General features: G+C 35.4%; 1 protein-coding gene and 2 non-coding genes across 11 annotated transcripts in view; 1 reads left to right on the top strand and 2 right to left on the bottom strand.

Annotated features, from left to right (window-relative positions):
* LOC118199468 (RNA-binding protein Musashi homolog Rbp6-like) overlaps positions 1-14,464 on the bottom strand; it is a 1,078,296-nt gene that overhangs the window by 127,606 nt on the left and 936,226 nt on the right. The window lies entirely within an intron of this gene.
* TRNAL-UAA (transfer RNA leucine (anticodon UAA)) lies at positions 660-743 on the bottom strand. The gene has a single exon. It is a non-coding gene; the product is annotated as a tRNA-Leu (tRNA).
* Positions 10,091-10,163, top strand: TRNAT-UGU (transfer RNA threonine (anticodon UGU)). Its single transcript has one exon. It is a non-coding gene; the product is annotated as a tRNA-Thr (tRNA).

The raw sequence follows: 14,464 nt of genomic DNA on the forward strand, positions 1-14,464 counted from the left end.
CGGTACTTCGAGTCAGCCGATGTACCCGTTACTCGGTAACGAATACATGCGATTTGCTCCAGCTCTAGCGGTGCGACGGCCAGTCCGTTGTACAGCACCGTATTCCGTGTCAATCCTGCAGTCTGGGGCTGCCCGTGTACTACTGACGGGGGGCACTTTGACAACTAGTGCCGCACCTCATGCAGATCTCAGTTCGCCAGGAGTGGTCACCCAGCTCAACTTGTTCAGCCATGAGTAACGAAAATACGTTTTGATCTGTCGCCCGTAAGTGTGGGACGGGGCAACAGTGTAGTGATATCTCTAAACTCTCGATGAGCTATTTTTCTGCCTGACAGAACCACCTCCCGTCCTGGCGATACAGTAATCCAAAAAAGAAAGGTGTTTAAAAATCAAAAACACTGCACCCGTAGACGAGAAAAAGAAAAATGACATTAAAGGCATGCAATTTAAATTTTTGCGATGTAAGAATGATTTTTAAAAAGTCCGTGCAAACGAAAACAGTTCAAAAATATGGCGGGGATATAACCCGCAAAAACTGTAAATCTTATAATTTAATAAAATTTACATTACTTTAGTTAACAGATATATTTTTCGAGATCAAATTATGACAATTACTGATTCTTTTCTCGTGCAGGAAAGAAGGGTGTAAAAACACAGACTGTCAGGAGTAGGGTTCGAACCCACGCTCTCTTTCGAGAACCAGAGCTTAAATCTGGCGCCTTAGACCGCTCGGCCATCCTGACACAACCGCCTAACACGGAGGTTTTAAGTTGGGGTCAGGCTTGGTTGTGCGTCTACCTTAGATCGCGGTACCAGCTTCTTACAAACTAATAGTTAAGCAATGAGAGAACGCGTGTGGAAATGCGATATACTTCCTTATAATATACTGCTCCATGAGGTATAAATGACGATATTATTTCTTTTTAAACAAAAGGGAAATAGCTGCTTTTGATACTCTTCTAAGCAGAACATTATATAAAAATCCGGACATTTGTTATTTAAAACAGCCAGATACTTGCCATCCAATACATTCGTCAGATATGGCCAATAACCATCAGTTATTTAGTCATCTCCTTATCGAGAATGTTGCCCAAGATGCATCAGAGAATTCGACCGGTTTTACATGTATGAGATGGGGGAAGCTATGTCTAAACGTGCCTTCATCTTATTACCAAACTCAAACCTGGACTTTCGGCTCACCAGTATTTTAAATACCCCTATGCCGCACAGAAAGTAGACACTTACAGACGTCCAAACCCTTCTCCAAGATTTTAAACAAGGTATTTTTCAATCCATCTGCAATATCTGAAACAAAACAAAATGACAAGTAATAACGCTATAAAGCTTTAATAAACGGTTGGTGGTGTATGTAATTACATGCGATGCAATTTGCTTTTCAGAAGCAAAATTCTATTTGAGACAAGATCTGACTCATGATTTGACTACCTGAGACTCATGTATATAGGAAAGCAAAGCTTCGTAGCCAAGGGATCCTACATAAGTTCAAAATTTGTAACAAAATTACTGAAAAATCCAGAAACTACCTGAGCACAAAAAATAAAAATCAAACGTAATATTTTAAATTTATTTTTTAATTTAATCTAGTTTTTTTATAAATAAATGTTGCGTTCTATGTTTATTTTCTTTTTATTAATACTCTTATATTCATCAGCTGCTACCCTTATTATGGGAATTTGTACTGATTCGTACATGATTTATAAACTTACTTAGATTCTTCAGATTTTTTATTATTGCTACAATTCGCGAAATCTACGTAAAAGTGCACTACGTTATTTTTTTTATCTATATCGCGCAATGATGAATTAAAGAAGGAAAAAATGAATTTATTATATAGAAAATATTTAGATATACCTTCTCTTTTTTCCTTGTATTTACGCTTCACCACTTATAAATACAGATTTGTAGAAATCCTCAAATTGAATTCTAAAATACGTACAATCATTTGATACTAGGACAGAAGAAATTATTTCTAACGTCCTAAAAGACTGCTGAAGACTTCCCAAACTACCAGTTAAAGAACTCAGCTCATCTTTATTTAGAATCCTGCCGAACTTCCCGCGTCTGAGTAGAAAATGCTCCGGTGATTAAGAGCTTCGCAAACTTAACTCTTTCCTTCTACAGCCATCGGACACGCAAACAAATATCACATTTAATTAAATTTCTCTCTGACAACTGCAACGCAGCACACCCCAGCTCCACCCCGTTCCCTACTACTGACACACACACCGCACTCGCATCGCTCGATCAGTTAGCAGAGGGGAGGTGAGAAAGGTGGGCGGAGGTAACGGCATGCCCTGCTGGCGGACGAGTGTAGTTAATGACTCACAACTGGCTTAATTCACAATTTTCCACATATAGCCCCTTTGTCACTTCCCAATTATGGGGTCTGGAGACAAGTCCAGGCAAGTCAGATTTTCAGGAAAACCGTTGAGTTATGAAAGCTGGTAACCTCGGGGTCGCGAAGAGTGTTTTGTCTTTCCCCGGATGCCAGTGTTTCAGATGACTTTGCGAACATGCCCATTTCGTTCTCCTTCCACCGTTCTTCCTCATTCTCCGAATCCTTCCCCTCTTCCTCTCACCAAGAAGGAAGATGTAATATGATTTGCAGCCAGAGATGGCGGCGCAGAAATAATGTTCCGGAAACGATGTCTGTGCAAATTCGTAGCGTGACGGAGCTTGTTCTCGGGAAGCAGTGCACTTTTTCCCAAATATAAAATAGCTTCCTTTGAATTAAACCTGGCACAAAGAATTCCAAACTATGAATCTCCAAACCAAGGTTTCATTCAATTATAAGCGCTAGCAGAGGAAGAAAAGACACGCACTGTGTCTTTTTAAATTTTAAGTTGAAAGCACATTTGACACACGTACATGAGGCATCAGACATTTTATTTATCTGAATTTTATTCTAACTATTGAGTTTGAAAAATAAATAAATTTTTAACACATTAGATTTTATTCCTTGAAAATAATAATCATGTACTTCGAAGATTTTATTTCTGATCGAGGAAATATTCTGCGACCCTTTATAATAGAGACATAACGCTATCAAGACGGCTTCCGTCCTATGACTGAGCTATACAAAACTGTGATAATTTCTCGGCGATATTACAGATTAAAGAAGAGGTCAATAGCATTCGAAAATGGAAAGGCAACTCAGAAAGGCATCTGCACCTTTCTGAGTCAAAAATAATACATACATATTTTTCTGTAATTGTTAATATATACATACATACATCTATTATTATACTACTTTTTATTAGATAAATATATTAGTTCGCATTATATTCTTTCTTAGGTATCTGTTATTACAAACTTTTATTTCATTTGATGTATTTCTAAATGTTTTGAAACATTTTATACTTTTGTTATTGATTAAGTAAAGGAAACTAATGAGAAAGTTTAATTTATAATTGATGTCTAAAGAATTCACTCTAAACTAATTCTTCCTTTCCTTTTATTACCACCTTTTTTTAATTGAAACGTTTGACACGTAACTTGCATTACCTACTCAAGTGAAACTATTGACAAATTTCAGGGAATATATTTACAAGATGCCAGGTTTAAAAGGGCTTATTACAAATGAAAGACTGGCTATTTCGGTGTGATTTTTCTTTTTATGTTCGACAGGTCAATAACTTACTATTTTTCATGCTGTGCCACATTAACCTTAAAATACCTAACAAACCATTACCAATTAGATCTTGCCTTATAGGATTAATCATCCGTTTGGCTTATCAATTCAAAAGACAGAAACACTGCCAAAACAATATATATGTTTCAAGTTATTTTGAAACGTTTCTTAACAAATTTTATTAATATTCATACATATAGTATAAGTAAACAAAGACATTTTCCCCGCCATATTGCACATATTTAAGCTACAGAATTTATTTAATTCCTTATTCTAAGAAAACGCATTCTGCATTTCGATATGCAATATAAAGCGCTTCCTCTTGTGACCTCTTTCTCCAAATACGAGAAAATCACAAGACGGAGGAAAGGTATCACATCTGAGCGGGAACTCTCGGATGTTTCTAAAGTGTGTGATTTTAAGGTTAAGATACGCACTCTTAGATCTTCCAGCAAATGAACGATGCCTCGAAATACAATTTGGACCGACTTTCTCAGACTCTTCAGTGTTTCGTAGCATCGAACAGAATTCACGAGAATGTGCTATCTTTCGGCAATCTATCGATAAGGATAAGTCCAAAACGATCATCAAAGTCAAGGGAAATCTTTTGAACAAAACCTTTTCAACATACCTCAGGTGTGGTTGAGTTCAGCGGAGGTAAAGCCAGCGCTGCACTCATTTACATTTGAAAGTCGAATATATACCTGTGTTATAAGGAGTTTTCACAACAAGATTTTTTTTTAATCAAAAGCACAGAGTAAAATTTCTAGTCTAAGTTTAGCACAAAATTTATTCATTTTTTGTATTACTAGCCAGTACGAATGCACAGACGAGATACAGCTGCAATTAGATTTATATCTCCATGGCTTTTTTTTACTTCCTTCCTCCCACTTTTTACCCTCATCTCATAAATCCCAGCAATAATAGGGCTTCTACTGGTTTCTAGTTGTTGGTAATCAAAACGAATAGTGTTTGAACTGGCCACAAATGAGCATATCTCTCCCGAAAAACTTTTATGTATCTCACCCCTTGCGTCTAGAACCGAAATCGTAAGACAAAGAGAAGAGATATCGCCACCTAGAAAAGAACGGTTATTGGAGTAGATGAGAGTGCGAAAATCTTAGTGCGCGGGGATTGCGACATATTCGTACCCGTCCCCCATGTTTACGAGCGTCTTAAAGCCTTATCGTGCGTTTGTGTTTGCTCGACGTCTTTTATTATGACTCTCCTATTTCGTGTTCTTGCGTTCCGGATGCTTAGCAGATGCCAAATAGTAGATGGTTTCCATTTGTACCCACGAAGGAAATTCCCAGTAGGTGAAATCTGACTTACTTCGGTCCACCAATTCAGCAAAGCTGAAGACTTCTCGTAATGGTTTCTTTCAGATTTTCTAATTTAACAAAAACACGACAGATCATTATTCATATATGTAGACTTTTGTATGAAGTATTAACATTATAAATTAAATTCCTTTTTGCATCCATTTATTCCAAACTTCAGAAAATAACAATAACTAGTTTGAAGATAACAGTAACCATCGGCTGAATACTTCTTCATAGAACACTAAAATTAACAACCATTAATATTAATTTGCGTATACCATATATTAAGATTTGTACAGAGACATTTTACGGTGGAACGCAATAAAAAAAGAAAGAAAGTGTAAGAATTATGTTAATTTTATTAACAGTTAAATTTTAAGTTAAAGTTCCTTTGCTGCCAAATTCTTAACTTCAACTTACTACTTCCGGCCAGAACGTAGTTTTGGAATCACTCTGAATACTTAATGAGCAGAACCGGTATTTAAACCGCGAAGTTCTACTTGCTGAGTTAGAGAGAATCAAGAGTTTCTGATTTGCGCGCGTCTGCGTTTTGGCTACTCTCTCTCTCAAAGCTGTTATTACGCTCGGCCGCGCTCAAGCCCTTGATAAGCTCCGTAGTCAAATAGAGTTATGAGGCCAACTCGATTAGAATCTTTATAGCTTCGGCTATATCTCTTTAATTAATCTTAGTTTTAATTTATTTCTCAGTCTCTTAAGTTCAAGCCCAAGTGTCGGCTTTTATTGTACACTCCAAGATGGAGTTTTGTTAAATCTTATTGGAATAATAAAGGGTTAGTTACCCTTCCCTCTTGTTGCTTCTTGTCACACGAACTTAAGCGATTATTCGCTAACTAGTTCTTAAGGTTACTAACTTTTGACTGAAATCATTCGAAATCTTATATTTTGAATGCAAACATCAATAGAGGAATTAGAAGATGCAGACTAACATTTTTATTAATATATTAAACTTACATTAAGGGATATTTCATTCACCTTAGCATCAAAAATTGAAAAATTAATATTGGATCAGCATTAGATTCCAGGGAACAGAACCTTAGGTATCCTTCTTTACAATCGGCTGATCTTACATTAGCAAAGCTATTTAAAAAATTAGACAACAGACGAAGATTATTAATTAGCAAGGAAATAATACTTTAAATGTTTTTTTTTTTTTTTAAATTAACTTACTTTTAAATGAAATTCATTCCTAGTATCTGTATTTCAATTTATTCAAGTACAAATGGAAATAAGGAAAACATCTAATGGAAACTCGCATTACGCAGAAAACTTCTTACATAAGAGAAAAAAAGGAAAGGAAAACATTTTTTCTTGTTATCCAATGACGGAGTATGCTAGATATGCCATTCGCTTAAGAAAATTTGTATGATTACGGCACAGCCTCGAAGGCTAACTCCCTAAAGGAAGATGTGTCTTCGAGGAGGGTTTTCTATGGGGAACTGGCTTGTATACTCATTACACATGGGAAAAACCATGAAAACGCCCATGCAACCAGACCATTCACCGAGATTCGAACCTCGGACCGAATTACCAGTGTTCAGAATTACCGAACGGCAGCTGGTGGGCCTTCGCCTACGGAAGTCCGAAAACAGTTTTATCACAAGAAGAAGGCTATATTGCACCGGCATAAACGAGACCACATTACAAGCCTCCATACCTTATCCGAATATATATTTATCCGAGTTTATATCCGAATCCCTTGGTGCGACTGCTAACTTTCGCTAACCACCGAACGATAAAACGGTTATAAAAATTATTTAACTAAAGAATGATTCCAAAACATATTCAAAATAATTTTGAATTTTTTAAACACTTCGCCGAAATTTACGCGTGTGAAAAATACCTTTCTTTATTAATTTTTATTCGTTATTTTACATCATTCAATCTCTTAATAATAAATCTTAAATGACATGAATTATCTTGAATTGGTCAAATCCATATTAAAAGTACTTTTTTATGTAAACACTAAGTAAAAAAAGTCAGTTTTCTAAGTATAATAATATTATTATAACAGTAAAAACGTTAATGATTTTGGTGGAATAGTGTAACTAAGATAAGGACCAATGACCTTTTATTTTCGCATTTTGAAGAGTGGTCAAACATGAACGCAATTTCCAGCACGGCATTTCAAATTTTTCACACTTACGAATTTAACGCCGCAAAGGAGGTGAAGAGGTTTATTTTAATGCAACGTAAGCCTTCGTTGCGATATATGTGAATATATATTTTCGGATGCCTCGAGGAAACCTTTATTTTCAAAACTAGTGGCTAGTGCACACAGCTCAGAGGGAATTAAGGGAAGATTGCGATACAAAACTAAATCGCAAGAAACGTTCTGTTTGAAACAATAAAAAGTTTTCTTATTTTCCTTCGTATACTGTAGATAACACACAGAGATAAGTATAAGGGTTATATTAAATTTTGCAGTTCTTTTTGCATGCAAAATTCTCCTTTGTTGCGTTTAAAGGGGGCATATCAATCTTCTGTTGGTATAACTAAAAATCAAAACTAAAAAGCAAACTGCTGCCTCGAAACTGAAATGCAAAATAATTTTCCCAAATAATAACAATAAAAAAAATGATGTGTACACCACATGACTTCCTTGTACAGAATATTAAATTACACACATTTTTTCTTGTATTTCATTTAAACTTATTGGATTGAATTAAATCAACTTCGCCGACAGCGCATAAGCCACAGTAGAATAAATGCATTCTTTAAAATTCACTCTATTTGTTTACCATATCGATACTCTGGCGCTAGGTTCACTTAACAGTATTATATTTCGTTCATATCATATATATATCATAACTCAGAATGCACAAAATTTATATCATTTAAAGAATAGAATTATCTAATCTTTGTCACATGTTCTATTCAAATACTGTAATAAAGCTAGAACGATGTATAAAAGAAATTAAGCAAACAAAACAAAAAAGAAACAGTTTTTCACAGACGATTGAGTATTTCTCATTCAATTAATTCAGTTCTCACTTCGCGAGAAGGCAAAAATACATAAAAACTCAAAATATCCGTATTAGAAATTACGAAATAAATCTTAAACACGTATTTTCTCGAAAAAATTCCAGAAAGGATTAAGCATGATTTAATTCGCAATAATAAATGACGGCGTTATCTTTGTTGTTGCGAAGCTAAGTTTCTCTAGATTGGCAACAAATCCACTATTCTGCTGTTTCAAATGTAAACAAGCAATGGCCGCCATCAAAAAAAAAAAAAAAAAAAAAAAAAAAAAAAAAAAAAAATACTAGGCTTAGCGGAAGTTAAAAAACTTTAAAATTGTTGATATTTCTAAACGTATTGCATACAGATTTACTAAAGGCATAAAAACCTTAACCGGAAGATGAGAACAACATAAAGCAAAAATGTATAATTTACAAACACATAAGAGTAAAGAAACTGAGATTACTGAGCCGGGTAACAGAGTGGATATATATATAAATATATTTATATACGTTTGGTGCGGCCGATTGAAACCAAAATACGAGGTGCACATCTACATGTTATAGCAGTCCTACATACAAAATTTCAACGTTCTGAGGCTACTCGTTTTTGAGTTATGCGAGATACGTTCGTACGTACGTACATACGTTCGTACAGATGCCACGAAAAATTCTCTTGAGAATTCATTTTAAAGCAGTTTTATATTTTTTTTGGAGGAAAAGAGTCTTTTATTCTGTCTTTACGTACAGCTATCACGCAAAAACATCGTTAAATTGCATTCGATAGCGGTCAAAATGGATATTTTTGTTGAAATATGCTGCCTGAAACTTTTCGCGATTACAATACTTCCTTTTTACTTCGTACAAGGAAGTAAAAATAATAACTGATAAAAAAAGAATAAGGGAGCAGCACAATTTGCTAAAATGATAATTCAAATAGTGCAATATAAAAACTGAAGTAAATAATTGGATCATAATGTCACGCGTTTTCATCAATTTGGGTTTATAATAGTTTGTTTATATTTTGACATATTTAATTGAAACAAATTCAGAGAATTTCTCTTTAAATTGCTAGGCATCAAAAACTATAGAATGCGATGGGGAGAAAAACAGAAACCCGAGGAGAAAAAGGTTTGACAAAAAATGATATACGAAATATCTTTGGCTCGAAAATGCTATGAGAAAACTGAATGAAAAATCCGAATTGACATTCCAACAGCATCACTAAAAATGATTTTTATGATCTGCTAGCAAGTTGTAGATCAAATATCTTACTGAAACACACAGCTTGTTGTAAAAAAAAAGTAGCAAACTTAAAAAGACACTTAAACTAAGGTCAGTAATAAACTTAAAAAACCCACACGGTCCAGACTCAAGACAAGTGCTCTTATTGTTCTAAGCCGTGAATTTCCCAAACTTGAACCAGATCAGAACGCCACACTCGCTCTTACGCTGAAAAGATAGCTATATAACTCTACATCTGTAAAATCAATTAAAATAAATAATGCAGTCGCTAAATATTAGGAAGAAAATCGAGAGGCGTTGAAAGAAAATGCATTATATGGAAAGCTTGGAATAAACCATGAAATATCTTCTAATCGTTACCATCGCACGAGGGCCCTTGGGAGCACAGCTCTGTGAGCACGTATGTGGCAATCTCGAAGCACTTTAGCCGTTTAGGGAATCATCGTCATCGACACGGGAATCACGATTCCGGAGTCCCAGTCATCTCTCCTCTGTTTCGCTTCTTCTCTCCTTATCTTAATTTTCCATTTTTTCCTCCTTCGTAGTTTTCATTATTGGAGGTTGGAGTTCCTTCTTTAAATCTAAGTAAGATATTGTTACATACCTTATAAGGTATTTCTCCCGCCTTTCTAGCGTGCCTTCGTGGTGTAGTGGTCAGCACACTGAGCCGGTATTTCAGAGGACCATGGTTCGATTCCAGGCGAAGGCGATTGCTCATTTTTCATCTTCCCCCCTTCCAAAAATACCTAATGTCTCTACAGTGGCGCCCGAACTAAAAGGGTGTTGGATGATGATTCTCATCATCCAGGATTTGGTGACTGGGTCCCTTAAAGTAAACCCAGTGCCCTTTAAAAGGGGGAGTATAGAAGGTATTTCTCCCGCCTTCCTAGCGTGCCTTCGTGGTGTAGTGGTCAGCACACTGAGCCTGTATTTCAGAGGTCCGTGGTTCGATTCCCGGCGAAGGCGATTGATCATTTTTCATCTAGCCTGCTTCCAAAAATACCTGATGTCTCTGCAACCTTTGTTTCTAGTTTCTCATGGAAAGACATGCGTACGCATTTGTTGTGCGTGGTGACTCGTAAGGTTGGAAAGAAGGGTCTTGTTAGTTGAGGAGAGAGATACTGTCCCCAAAACGCTATTCTGGCCTCTGCTTAAAAACTTAGCTGTCCGTTAGTGTCAATCTGCTGTTTACTAGTTTTTAGTGTCAGTGGCTTGGGGATAATAAAAATGATTGTGGGACTTAAAACTGCGTACAGACGCGATTAGCCTTGGCCCAGCAATCTATGCTTCCTTGTTGACTTGTTGGGTGAAGCGGCTGGGTCCGAATTTTTATTTCTCTGCAACTGAGTAATAAAAATTTTTTTTAAATGGAATTGCTAATTTATAAAAAGTAAAAACAAATGCAAATGCAAATTCTGGAGAATTTTTACTTACACTTCTTTTCATAAATAACTCACATTGTGTTCTTGAAAAGATGTCATCATTCCTTATTTATAAATATATTCAGTCATTTACTGGTGAAACAAAGAACATCAAATGAATGCTTTCTGGAGATCTTTTAATAGCAACTGCTTTTCCCGATCAATCTGTTAGTCTTCCTAAATTGAAAAATTTGGGAAAGTCGATGTTAATGAGTCAGAACACAAATCATTGAATTACAGTCGTAGCGTTATATCAGAGGTCTGATATAACGCTACGACTCTGCGTTTCAGAGAGAAAATTGTCTTGGAACTACCCGATTAGACTGTGCTGCTAGGGTCGAAATGGGAGAGATGAAGGCATAAAGAGAATAAGGGAAGAAGTTGATTTTGAGCAGACGAGGAGTCAATGACGTCACAGAAGAGCAAACCTCAATAGTATAGTATCCTCGGTATTGAGAAAGATTTTTCTCGTTTCAGTACTGCAGTGCATTTCAGTTCTTGAACCGAAAATATGTGGTAATAAGGACGTAGGATGTATAATATTTTAAAGAAATTGCATTTTGTACCGAGTAAAAATTCCAAGCTCACACTTAATGCAAAGTGCCGCATTTAACGTTACCAATTTTTCATTTTCACAGCAGGATGCATTTATTACATACAGCAAAAAATGTAAATGAATACGATTAGGCAAGTCAGTGTTTTAGATTCAGAAAACAGACCCTTCTTCTTCAATACATCACGGAGATATCCCTCAAAACAATCAAGGTACTTCAGTTATCACATTTAACATGATGCAACATAATACACATTTAACATGATGCAACATAATACAGTATTGCGTAACATTCGCAGTCTTTTAAAGATTTTCTCTTTTAAGGCTTTTCTTTAAATCCGAGTGTAAGTTTCAGCTTTCCAATATCTTAGTTAAGCAAACAAACAAACAAACAACAAAATATGTTTTATTCCTCTGGTAACCTATCTTTCTTTTAATGACAGTCAGTGGCTCTCATGAAATTCCACGTACTTTGCTGCCACAGATTGTCCTTGTGAGCTAATAAAACTTGCATAAAAGTTGAAAAATATATCAATTACACTGGGACACTTGGCATTTCTTTTTTTAATGAGCACTGATTTACATAGTTTTAAATATTATTTCCCTCTTTATAGGTAATTAGTTCTTGAAACGCAATTACAAATATGCAAGTGTAGGAAGTTTGGCGACCTTCTGTACTAAGACCTTTTCATCACTCATCTGCAAATCACTGTCACCGTCTCAAAGGGATAATGAAGGGAAACGAACAGGATTTTTTCCACGGATTTTCCCCTTCCATTCTTTTTCTTCTCTTTTACTCCTATTCGGTGGGTAGTTATGGCGAAAGCTTCGAATAACTAAGGATTTATGGCCTATGATCTCCTCGCCTGTAGAACACAGACAAGGCATAAAATAGGTGGAGGGACCATTATATTGATTTTGTATCAGTCAAGAGGATAATGGATACGCTGACTGATTGATGTAAGGACAGACGCCAAGACTCCTTTTATTATTATTATTGTTATTATTTCCCTTCTTTTCGTCATGGAGGTACTAGGATGATGATGGTAAGAGAGAGATAATAGGAAGAATGGATTCTGGCGCACTTTTCTAGTAGAATAAATAAAAATAGAAGATATTAATGCTACTATTATTTTCTCACCCTCGCTCATAACTACTTCCCACTTCCTCCAACATCCTCTAGTTGCCATTAATGAAATTGGATTTGACTCCTCATCCATTGGATCGCCCCCCCACCCCTCACATAGATATCATCATTACTATGTCACTCATTGGATTTAGCTCAGCCAGCCAAGTAAAATCCTTCCCCCTCCCCTTTTTCGGAAGAAGGAAACTTCCTTCTTGCTGGGAAGATGATAACGTAACGGAAATAAAAGTGTAATAAAAAGATAGATTTCACATTGTTATCTGTAAAAGGGTGTACTACTTTGTTGGCAAACTGCTTATTGGTAATCAGTGAAAGAAAGTGCTATCAAATGCATACTACGCTCTTTTGTGCAAAATACTAGTACGAAAAATGACAAGATAAACGGCAAAAACTATTCTTCATAGCAAAGGTCGAAATTGGAAGATTCTGGATAACAGGACCGTTTTTGATCCTACCACCTATTTATTTACTTCCGAATATTTGTTTTCTTAAGCACTTCTTCATAACATTACGAAGCATTTTTGGATATGAACAAGCTCGTTATCTCTAAACAGCAAGACAAAAGTATGATACGCGATTTTCTTTCTCAGATTTTCGATAGCGGTAAAAAGTAAAGTTAATCAATCTCAGCACATTTTGGCATAAAAAGATCAATTAAATGTTCTTCGTGTTGCATTTCTATGTGTAAATAAATATGCGTGAAAAAATATTGTCTTCCAATTTTGAATAATTATTACTATGTCACTCATTGGGTTTAGCTCAGCCAGCCAAGTAAATTCTTTCCCCCTTCCCTTTTTTTCTTAAGAAGGAGATTTCCTTCTTGCTGGGAAGATGATAACAGAACGGAAATAAAAGTATAATAAAAAGAGAGATTTCACCATTGTTATCTTTAAAAGGTGTACTTTGTTGGCAAACTGCTTATTATACTTGTTGGCAAACAGCAGCTCGTGCTCAGAAAGTGCTGAAAAAATACATTTTTAATAACAGAGGCAGTAACTGCTATTATACACCTTTAAAAAATTCAGATTAAGAGATAATGTTCTAACTGGGTTTCACTGGCCAAAACGAAGGTAAGAAACTAATAGAGATCTGGAATTACTTTCTAACATTTAATGAAAGTATTTTATCTTGCGATAAGTTATTGTGCAGTGACAGATCCGATAAACCACCATAATGAATCCAAAATCCTTTACAATTTCTGATGGACAGATTGTCTATTTAGCATACTTTTAATTCGATAGCATTAATTTCCCCCCATAAAATATCCACGCAAACCATATGAAATAACACAAGTTTCAGATGACCCATTTATAATACGCTATCAACAGGATATGCATAACTTTTGGTTATGAACATGTATGTAAAAGGCACTATATGCTCAGAAGAAAAATAGTCTCATATTTCTATAAATTTTAAGATAAAAAGCAGTAGCGTATGAAAGCTTTGAACTGAAAAGTAGGAGTTTCTGGAATCTCTGAAATGATTTAGGAGGAATAGTCTTTAGAAGCTCTGGAGCGACATTAGGAACTTCTTTGAATTTTTGAATAAACAAAAGTAGTTTCTTGAAAAATCTAGTATGAATAATATGCTTGCGTATGTCGATTTGGGATCTTTAAACAACAAGCCATCCATTTATTGCATACGGTGTTCGTACGTTAGATACTACACCAATGTTCAAATGTATTAGTATTTTCCTGTTCTTTAAGTTAGTATGGGCCTGAAATTGAAGGGAACTCTAGATCGAACTATTCATATGTAGGAAATGTTGTCTACCACTAACTTAACTATCACCCTAGACTAAGTATAACTTTGATAAAAATGAAATTATTTCGCTTCTAAAATTCTTCAACAGGATAATGCACTATAAAATTAGCAACGCAACAACTTTGTGTTTGGCGTAAATACGTTTTGCTTCCTATTTTTATATTTCACTTTGGCGTGTTCAACTTCTGTCTTGATAATGCACTATATTATGTCTGCATTGTTCAGAAGAGGTCGCGGAATATCAGAGAAGAGCTTCAAATAGTATGGTTTCAAAATTACCCTATATAAACGCGATTGAAGATCTCCAATATGTGTTCAAACAACAAATCATAAAATCATAAAATTACTCTCAGTCATGTAATTAAAACGGCAGGACTATGTG

Source organism: Stegodyphus dumicola, chromosome 8 (genome assembly GCF_044657685.1).
Source record: "Stegodyphus dumicola isolate Sdum_Otavi_A_Nest chromosome 8, ASM4465768v1".
Taxonomy (NCBI): Eukaryota; Metazoa; Arthropoda; class Arachnida; order Araneae; family Eresidae; genus Stegodyphus; species Stegodyphus dumicola.